The sequence below is a fragment of the Panthera uncia genome (assembly GCF_023721935.1).
Source record: "Panthera uncia isolate 11264 chromosome A1 unlocalized genomic scaffold, Puncia_PCG_1.0 HiC_scaffold_16, whole genome shotgun sequence".
NCBI lineage: Eukaryota > Metazoa > Chordata > Mammalia > Carnivora > Felidae > Panthera > Panthera uncia.
Genome location: NW_026057576.1, coordinates 1,182,680 through 1,192,695, shown reverse-complemented (window position 1 = coordinate 1,192,695; position 10,016 = coordinate 1,182,680).

Below are 10,016 nucleotides of genomic sequence, written 5' to 3'. Positions count from 1 at the left end.
ATGGGCAAAGCGGAAGTAGAGGCACAGGCTTCCGTTTGCGGAATGAGGAAGCGGGAGGGACCAGAGGCGCGGCACGGGGAGGACGGCCGACGATGCCGTCGTAGTGTTGTGTGGCGACAGATGGCGGCCACGCTTGTGGCCAACACGGCCTGACACACAGCCTTGTCAGGTCGCCGTGTCGCACACCTGAAACGGACGTCATCCTGTGCGTAACTATACTTCAACGTTGTTTAGTTGTGGGGAAAGAAATTCTTTTTCATGGTGAAAAAAGTAGTGGTCTTTGCTAACTGTGGAACTTGGTGCTCGGGAGTCTAAATAATCCGGACGTCTCTGTCCAGCCCAGCTTTCTGCGCGGCTGGAAATAGTACGTATCCGTGCTTTCCAATATGGTAGCCACTGGACGGTACTGGGCACTCGCAATGTGGCTAGGGTGACTGAGGGGCTGGATTTCTATTCCATTTAATTTTAATGAATTCAAGTTTAAACTTAAGTAGCCACACGTGCACCAAGTTAGAGCGAGTCCATAAAATCAAAAGAATTTTTTGTTCAGTTAGGAAATCTTACCGGCTCCCACAGCAGCTCGTGAAACTCGGTTTCCTCATCGATACGGATGCGGACGAGGAGCGCAGAAGCCTGCGACCTCCTGGTTCCCGCCAAAACAAAGCTTTGTTTTCGCATTTCGTTACAAACGGGACTGATTCAAAGCTCTTCTGAGTGAAACGGTCTCTCAAAAAGTTCAGCAGAAGGTAAACGAGGAAAAAGATCCACAACTAAATGGAATCACACACCCTCCTAAAGGATCAGTTTGAAGCTTTTATGTGTAGGCAAAATGAGAATGATGCTTTTTCGGTCAAGCTATACACAAAATGAATAACTACAAATCACGGGATCCCACAGACGTGTGTCTTACCAGGAAGCCTTTACAACGGTTTAAAATGTAGACTTTGTTAGAATTTTATTCAAAAAAATGGCTCCCAAACTTTTTTAGTCGCCCGACCTGGGACGAGTTAATTAACGTCTCTAACCCTCAGTTTGTTTGTTACACAATGGGATGATGATAGTACCTACTTCACAGGACTGTTGTGAGGACTAAATAAGATAAGAATAAACGAGGCTTTAGCCCTCACATGGTAAGCATTCAGGAGTAGATAAACGGTGGCTATTATTCTGTTGTTGTCACTCCTCCATAAAGTGAAGGCTAATCATCACGTAGAGAAGTCCAGAGGCTCTCCCGGGTATCAGTCATACCCTGGCATTCTCAATTTAGACACCCAGAGATGGCTAAACTCGCTAGGACTTCTAATTGTCCATTCCCGATGGTTCCTTCACACGGAGTGTGTGCTCTGGAGGGTCTCTGCATATTTAAGATATAGGCCATTGTCCAGCCAACAGGGTATCTCACTCGGATACAAGGAATCACAGAGTTTAAGGAGTAAATTTATGGATAAAGCATTAACCTTGTCCTAAATGCCAAGGCCTTTGGGGATTTATCGGTCTTTACCTTACAAAAATAGAGTAAATGCTACGTATGTACTCTCTTTTAAGGATAAAACCAAAAACTGAACTTTTACCTGCTAAAATACCAAATCCGAAATTTGTGTTTTAAAGGCTGGGTCGGCATTCCACGCTCAGGTGTCCTGTTAGAACCACTGTGTGACGATTATGTGGCGAAGAGACGGGCTGGTAATGAAAGTGAATTAAACATATCTGGGGATACACTGTTGTACATCTGTATGTCGTAAGAAAAACTCTCATCCGGACTCGATAATTTAAAAATATGTGTGCGTACCTACACCCATACATACGCACACAGGTGTTCACGTGGCCTTACCTGTTTTGAATGTTGTATGCAGGGAATATAGGGGAGATCATAAGTAAAATTACATCCAACTATGCAGATTTAATGAAAATTTTAAATCTAATTTTCATCAGAGCCATCCGGTTTTAATCATTTCCTGCTTCCTAAATCAAATCTTTTGAAAGGGCTCTCCCAATGCGTTCCGCGAGCGACTCACATGAGCCCCGGCGTCTCCTCTCATCTTGTGCCCTTTAAGTGAACAATGGATAACATTGAAATAGATTTGTAAAAGTTGTTTTATACTGTTTCTTAGCCTTGGGATATAAAAGTCAGGAAAAGGAACAACTTGCTTTTAAACAAAGTGAAATGAAAACTTTCATTTCATTGCCATCTTCCACTCTGAAATAGCCACTGGGATGAGCTGGGTGTTCAGTGCACGGGTGATCCTAGCACGGGCTCCCTCTGTGACTCCTTTCCGAGAGCAGTTTACAACAACCCTGTGAGGCTGACGGGGAGCCTGGAAAGAACCACCAAGGGCCAGTGAGAGCTCGCAGCCTGCCCCCAAGGACCGAAAATCCAGAAGCCCCCAGAACAAGCCTCTGAAGCAAAGGGGAGGCTTTCTCAAGCACCCAGACCTTTCTCCTGTCCTCGCTTTTTTCCTTCCCTCCCCTCTTCACCTCAGTCACCACTGAGTGATCACACAGTTCTAGGTGCTAGATGTAGGGATAAAAAGTTGAATAGGAGTAGCCCGTGCCCTTCAGGAAATCACAATCTGATGAGGGAAGGAGATAAGTAAAACTCACACATGCCCACCCAGAATAAAAATCAGTTTATGATTGCTGTGCTGTGTAATAGATGAGCTCCTGGTGCTGGAGTGGGACCTGAAGCTCCCTGGGGCTCCCGGTGTGGGTGACTTCTCCATTCTTGTCTCGTCTTCCCAGAATGTTGATTACAGCACATTCTTCCTGGGCTGCCAGAGGATGGCCTTTGTACCGCTGATGCTGGCCTCATTTTAAATAGATTCCAGCCTCCCGCAGGGCACCAATCCTTGCTATTTGGCATTTGGCTAGAAAGCTGTCGAGCACATGATGCTGCCCGCAAGAAGCCCACCGGTTAGTGGAAAGCAGTCGATCGGAAATCACCAATAAGCACAATGATATGTCAGGGGCAAGATATTCTGAAAGCAAAGAGAAGGGCAGTGGCTGAACCACATTCAGGGAGCGTGGGGAAAGAGTAGATGCATAGCCCATCAGACTCCTGAGAAGTACACTACATAAGGGGACCCCAACCATGTTCATTTTCACTCGATTCCCTCTCTCAAGAGGAAAAACACATCAACAGCGAAAATAGGTACAGGCTATATTTACTACACTATCAAAACTTGAAGCTTTACATAGAATATAATGGTGACCAGAAGAATCTTGCCTCTCAGAAGCAACTGTAAGAAAGTTGTGAGTTTGTCTGTGTATTTTGTTTTGGTTTTGGAGTTTGTTTTGAAGGGGTTAGCTTTTTTGCTCGTCTGATTCTTTTAGAAATCTCAGCAGAATAAATAACAGTTGGCAACAAAAAACATCAGTGCTGGTCTGCCCCAGCAGTCAAGTTCTCAAACAATCTTCAGGAGCCCTCAAAAAACAGAACACAAAAAGTACCTCCACTGGGGAAAAGGGGGGTGGGGGGGGGCAGAAAGAACAACAACAACCCCCGAGCCTCTATATTTTTGGAAAAGTCCAGCATGCAGAAGAAGCCTCCTTGCTTGGCCTACATCTGCCGATTGGTAATTTGTAATTCAGGTTAAAAACAAAACAGAAGCGCGCATTGTTCTGATACTTGCCCTGATAACATCCCAAGAAAACTCTAGAGCTGGCAAGAGAGAAAAGCAGATAATGGTCAATGCTGTCATTTGAGTTTAAAAAGCACTGTGATTTTTCTTTTAAAGGAACATCTTCAGTTTCCAAGACCGTACACATGGTTTCTGACCGCAGCTCAAAATTTTCCACTGGGCTCCCTCCTGAGAACAAACACCGCTCAGCGGAGAGTGTGCGCCGCCTGCGCCCGTCCAGCCTCCCCGCGGGACCCTTTGCAGAACCAGGGGCCGCCGCACCCCACACCGGAAGCCCACACCTTACCTAGCAGAGGTTCGTTTTATCCGCCACACTGCCACTCCCCCGTCAGACGTATTTTCCGTTTCTCCTTTGCCTATAAAAATGAGAAGATTCATCAGGTTGGAATTTAAGGCCTTTTATAATCATAATTGATCCTTCTAGGCTGATCAGAAGAATATTTTATATTTATTAAGTGCTCTAAAGTTACAATGAACATTCACATATAACATATTATTTAATCCTTCAAATAGCGCTTTGAAGAAACTGTTATGGCCCCCACTTCGCAGCGAGGCAGATTCTTAGAGAAGTAAGTTGCCTAAGGTCACTTAGGGTCACGGGGGTGGAGCCTCGGACTCTAACCCCTTCTTCCTGCGGTTGGATCTCGCCCCAGGCTGCTACCTGCTGTTCCCCAGCGGGCACCAGTCACCTGCCCGGCGACTCACTCCGCCTGGACTTAGCACTGCCCATTTATCTTTGCCATTCTCATTCATCCCCTCTTCCGCAGTGCCCATCTCAGTCACCCCGGCTGCCACGACGCCTCCCAGGGCTAATCCATATAGGGCCGTGCTGGGCCTTGTCTCTGGGGCTTTGGCTATCGGTGCAGCTGGGCAGAAAGGGAGCAGTCTTTCAGATTTGGCTTCGAACCGCAGCTCTGGCCTTTAAACTGTGTGGTCCGGGGAAAGTTACTTCACTTCTATGACTCTCCATTTCATCGGCTCTCAGGGGTGCACCATAGTGCCAAATGAACAGGGCCAGCCTGGCACAGAGGTGGGCTCACTCTGCAAAATGCAGTACCCTGCACAAATACTCAATGGGAACTGGCATTGAAATAAGGAGTCCATTAAATACACACACTTTATGAGACTTCTGCTTAACACGAGCCTAAACATGTGCATTCATCTCTGCCCCCGTGTTACATGCCAATTAAATGACGGGGAAAAAAAAGGCGTAAACTCCTAAGAACAAAGAAATGGGAAGGGAAGGGGGAGGGCCGGAGGATGGCACATCGAGTGTATGAAGACATCATACGAGACAAGTATAAAACTTTTTTTTATACAGAAAGACACAAAAGTGTATTCCCCCTGTTCTCTTTCTCAGGAAGCTACTAGAAGATGCGCTTCAGCCAAATGGGGACATACAGCAGGAAAGAAGACATGGAACCCAGAGAGCAGAAGCTCGGACCTGGGGGAAAGGCAGAGGGCCCCGGCTGGCCGCTGGGCAGCAGCCGGCCGGACCCAGTCCAGATGGGAGCAGGGCAAGGGTGAGGACGCCAAGAAACAAATGGAACAGGTCGAGTGTTCAGAGCTGTGCCTGGGAGTTGGAAAAAATTAGTTCTGGCCATGTGACAGATTGGTTGGTAGAGCAGGGGAAAAATGGAACAATAAACACATAGAAAGCTAAGCAGAGGGAAACACAATCATTATTTACTCCATGGCTCCGGTGGGGGAGCTGGGGGTGGGGGGAAGAAATTGTAAGAGAAAGAAGCTGTAAACATAGAACACACCTTGGTTCAGAAGGGATTACGTTCGTAGTTTAAAATCATGTAATGAAGCAATATTGATTTCACCAAAATAGGAGCTATGACTCCGTTATAAGGTTGTAGGTTTTGGTAGGAATGGTGGCGATTACATAAGAACTAAGACTTCAAATGGCAAAATAAAAAGTCAACAGGTCTAATATCCATAAATCAGTATATAGCATATTAAGCACACTGCCTAGAAAATAGTGGTAAATCTCAGAAGAGCGGCCAGAAATGAAGGTGCTGGTTGCCTCTGGGGCAAAGTACTGGGATAAGTATGGGCAGTGGACTGAAATATTGCACTGAAAGTCTTTCGGTTCTACTTAAAGTTATAAACTAAAGTTATAAACTAAAACTTAAAGTTATAAACATTTATTGTTTTGATAAAAATTTTTAAGTGGTTAATGTTTTCGCTATTTAGTTAAATAGTGTAGAATACAATTAAAACCTGTATCTTATAAATTTAAATAGCGGAAGGTCATTTTACCAGTATGATCAGCAAGCATTTTGCTCTTCAGTGGGACAGAACTGGTAAATAGAAGCTTCAAGCTGAAAAGACCCATGGTCGTCACCTATGATGGTCCTAGAAGAGTATTATTACTGCTGATAGCATCTTATGGCGCCTGTTGACTCTGGAGACTTAATAATGTATTTCAAATGCAATGCCTCTGAAGACTTAAAGACTTAGCTGTTTTCATGATAGAGAATAATTTAAGAAAATGTAAGAGTAAGGAAAGGTTAATGACCTGAAATACGTAAGTGACCTGTCTAAAGCGAGCCACGCCGTTTTCTGGCTTTTCCCTTTTACATACACTTATAAAACATGTGGCTTTGGGAAAGTCAGGAAGATTTGTTCTCTTTGTTTATAAAATTGGGATAATCAGCTTCTCCAGGATTACAGTATATCCTTATTAACATCTTAGAATCCTGATCTGTACGCATGTAGAATTGTACAAGATTTACACCTTTGAAACCTGCCCAAGAGCATATGGTTATTAGAAAGATCTCAAAAGGACCTTCTTTATGGGTGATTTTGGTTGTGTAAGACAATTCCATGATACGTTTCCCAAGGACCGATGAAATCCTCGGTCAAGTGGAACCCACGTGGCAGTTGGGCATGGTTACAGGCATTGAGTGGAGAGATATACAGAAGAAAGGATTCTTGTCCATAAGGAACTTACAGTCAACCTAAGGATGTGTGAAAGCACAAAGCTACCAGAGAATGGGCAGTTTGAGATAAATGCCTACGAGTAATGCGAGCCCCCGTGGGCGGCTCATCCCAATACGGAGTAAAGACTTCACCACTCTGTTGGTGCTGATTGTCCCCTCGATGTCCAATCACCTCCTGCCACCATGTCATCAATCTGTTGTACAATCGGAAGAGAGAATGTCTAGGCTGAAATGGCGGTCATGATAAAGTGTTCATTGCATGACCACTTAAAACACCATTATTTAACTAAGCCGCTGAATCCTAAGCCCACTGGTCCTTTCTTACTCCCCTACTCCTGGCATTCCCAACAATTTGTTGCGTTCGACTGTCTAAAATTGTGTTATTCCTGGTTGTGACTCCTAACACCACCTTAAGGTGGGTAGCACTGATTTGCGGATCCGAACCCACAAAATGGAGGCTGCCCCGGCGAAGTCACAAATCTAAACCTAAGGCGGCTTGCCCTTGGGAAACACCGGTCACCAATCACACCAATCACAATCCTCCAGCTCAGCTTGAGCTCGCTACCGTCCACCAGAAAGTAGGACCTGCTGGCCTTCTAAGGACATCCCCAACCTCCTAGCCAACTGTCCCATCTCCACATTGCCTCCTCTGCACTCACTCTTGCTCGCAACCTCGCAGGAAGATTGCAGAGTCCTCCGCGGCTGCTTGTGAGGCACCGTGCTCCTCCCGTCCACGGGCTGTTTTCTTTTGAACAAAGAACATCAAACTTGTTACTAAATTGTCTTGGTTTCATCACTTGACCAAGCAACTTCTGACGTGTATTCACTGTTGTCAGAAAACTCCGAGAAACCACAAGATCTCAGGCAGTGGCCACTCACCATTTCGGAATACAGACCACTGAGTTCCGTGGGATTCATCTCTCTTGTCAACACTATAACCCTCATGCTTAGGACAAAGGAGAAACTTAAGAAATCGTCGCTGAGTAAATGAATAACTGGTTGGCACACTGGTGATCATTTGCCAGCATATCCAAATGTCAACTCCTGCAACTAGTCGTGCATCAGTCTTACCTTAATTATAAAACATTCTCCATGGGCAGTGACAAATGACACATTGTTTAATCACGTAATAACTGCTGTGCTGCGAAAAACGCCTGAATCATCTTGAGGCTCCAAGGAAGTGTTTGAAAATAACTGATCCTGTAAAAGTGAGCAGCTGAAATCGGCCACGTGAGAAACTGCTATCACGGGAATGACCATACAACTCTGTGCGTGAAATAGTAAGAAAATGAGCACGGCCCGGGGCCGGAAGCAGTGCTGCAGACTGTGAGAGCCGTGGGAGTGGAAATTATTAATAAATGGATCGCATATAAGGAACTGCTTTGCTTCTATTGTGGAGATGACAGAGGGTGATTCAGGAGAGCCGGGCACCAAGGGGCAAGAAGGAAATGAAAGAAAACTGGTGAGACTCGTTTACAGAGAAAAATTTAAGAGATAAAAGGCTTTCGTTTCAAAGCTTCCCTCCTTCCCAGCATTCCTCTGAAGTGGAGTTTGAGAAGAAAGCAAATCAATACAGTAGCGACAGGGTCTACCAGTGCGGATCTGGAAATGACTTTCAGAGACCGACCAGCCCCGCTCATTGGCAGGCCTCGGCAACCCCAGAAAGCCCCAGTGCAAACCTCCAGGCAGAATACTCTGCCAGTGAGGGGTGACAGACAGCACAGACAGAGGAACCTGCACCCCCTTTGAACACCCCCTGTGGGGACCTCCCTCGTACCCCAGGTGTATACCCAGGAGCCGCTTATGAGTTATGCAAGAAAATAAGTAACATGGTCTCCTCTCATGCTGACCAAAACGGTAACCTAACCACTTATTTTTTTTTTAATTTTTTTTCTTAATGTTTTTATTTATTTTTGAGACAGAGAGAGACAGAGCATGAGCAGGGAAGGAGCAGAGAGAGAGAGACACACAGAATCAGAAGCAGACTCCAGGCTCTGAGCCATCAGCACAGAGCCCGATGTGGGGCTCGAACTCACAGACTGTGAGATCATGACCTGAGCCGAAGTCGGATGCTCAACCGACTGAGCCACCCAGAAGCCCCCTAACCACTTATTTTTTAGCCAACCCTGACGAAGAACAGCTTTCAGACGTTTCCAAAAATCAAATTGACTCCAGCTGGATGAAGCCTTGTTGAAGGGCTGCATCCATAGCACATGGAGCCCAGAGGTCAGGAGACACATTCTGGCCCTACTGTCACTACTGAGAGGACAGGGGGCAAGTCTCTTTCCCACTTGGAGATGTGGGTTTCTTGTGTGAAGATTATAAGTGCCTGCAGATCGTGTCAGATAATGGTGTAAACGTGCATTATAAATTTTTTTTAATGTTTTGATTTATTTTTAAGACAGAGAGACAGAGCATGAGTGGGGAGGGGCAGAGAGAGAGAGGGAGGCACAGAATCAGAAGCCGGCTCCAGGCTCTGAGTTGTCAGCACAGAGCCCGACGCGGGGCTCGAACCCACGAACCGTGAGATCGTGACCTGAGCCGAAGCCGGACGCCCAACCGACTGAGCCACCCAGGTGCCCCAACGTGCATTGTAAACTGTCAGCAAGCATTAGCACGTGCTCTGGAAGTAGGCAACAGGGGTGGACCAGAGATGAGGCCGTGTGCCCTCTTGAATGCAGGCCGTCCTCGAGACTTGCTCGGGTCACTAGAGGCAGCGGAACTGACAGTGACAGTCCGGGCCTGCACCTTGGGATCCATTGTTGTCAGAAGCCTGTACCTTCTACACGGGTGGCTCTGCACAGGACAGTCACCATCAAGTGTCTAAGGACTCCTTCGGGTTTTCGCTAACTAACATATCAGTTTTTCCTTAGAGGTGGAAAGAGGGAAGGGAAGAGAAGTAACAGCGGATGACGAGGCACCAGGGATTAGTTAGACCTACTAGCTGAACTCTCTTTTCTCCATCTCTCCCATACACACTTGACTTCTTATAAGTGCAAACTCAGATTTTTGCCCTTTTCTTCTTCGCCCTCTGCTTGTTTATGTTATCCATTGACATAGTCACCCAACGTGCTACAGAAAAGGAGAGAGAAAAGCCCTGGAGATTTGAACTAGCCTGAGTCAACCCCAAAGCAGCTGGTGACCTCTTGTGCCCAGAAGCCCTTTGTCCTCTCCAGGGCTGCCTCACACCATGCCTGGATTACACCCTCGCTTGGGAAGGGGAAGCGCCTTGCTTCTGTCACTCCTCTGCCCTAAATCATCTTCAGACTCTCTATGAAACTGTCACTTTTGCACGGCTGGCCACCCACCTCGTGCTTCCCACCCGTCTCAGGCAATCTGCTCCTGGACGTCGTCCGCTGCTGAGACTCTAGAGCGATGACACCTGTGCCATGGAATGTCGGGATGGCTTTCAAGCTCTCGTTGCCCA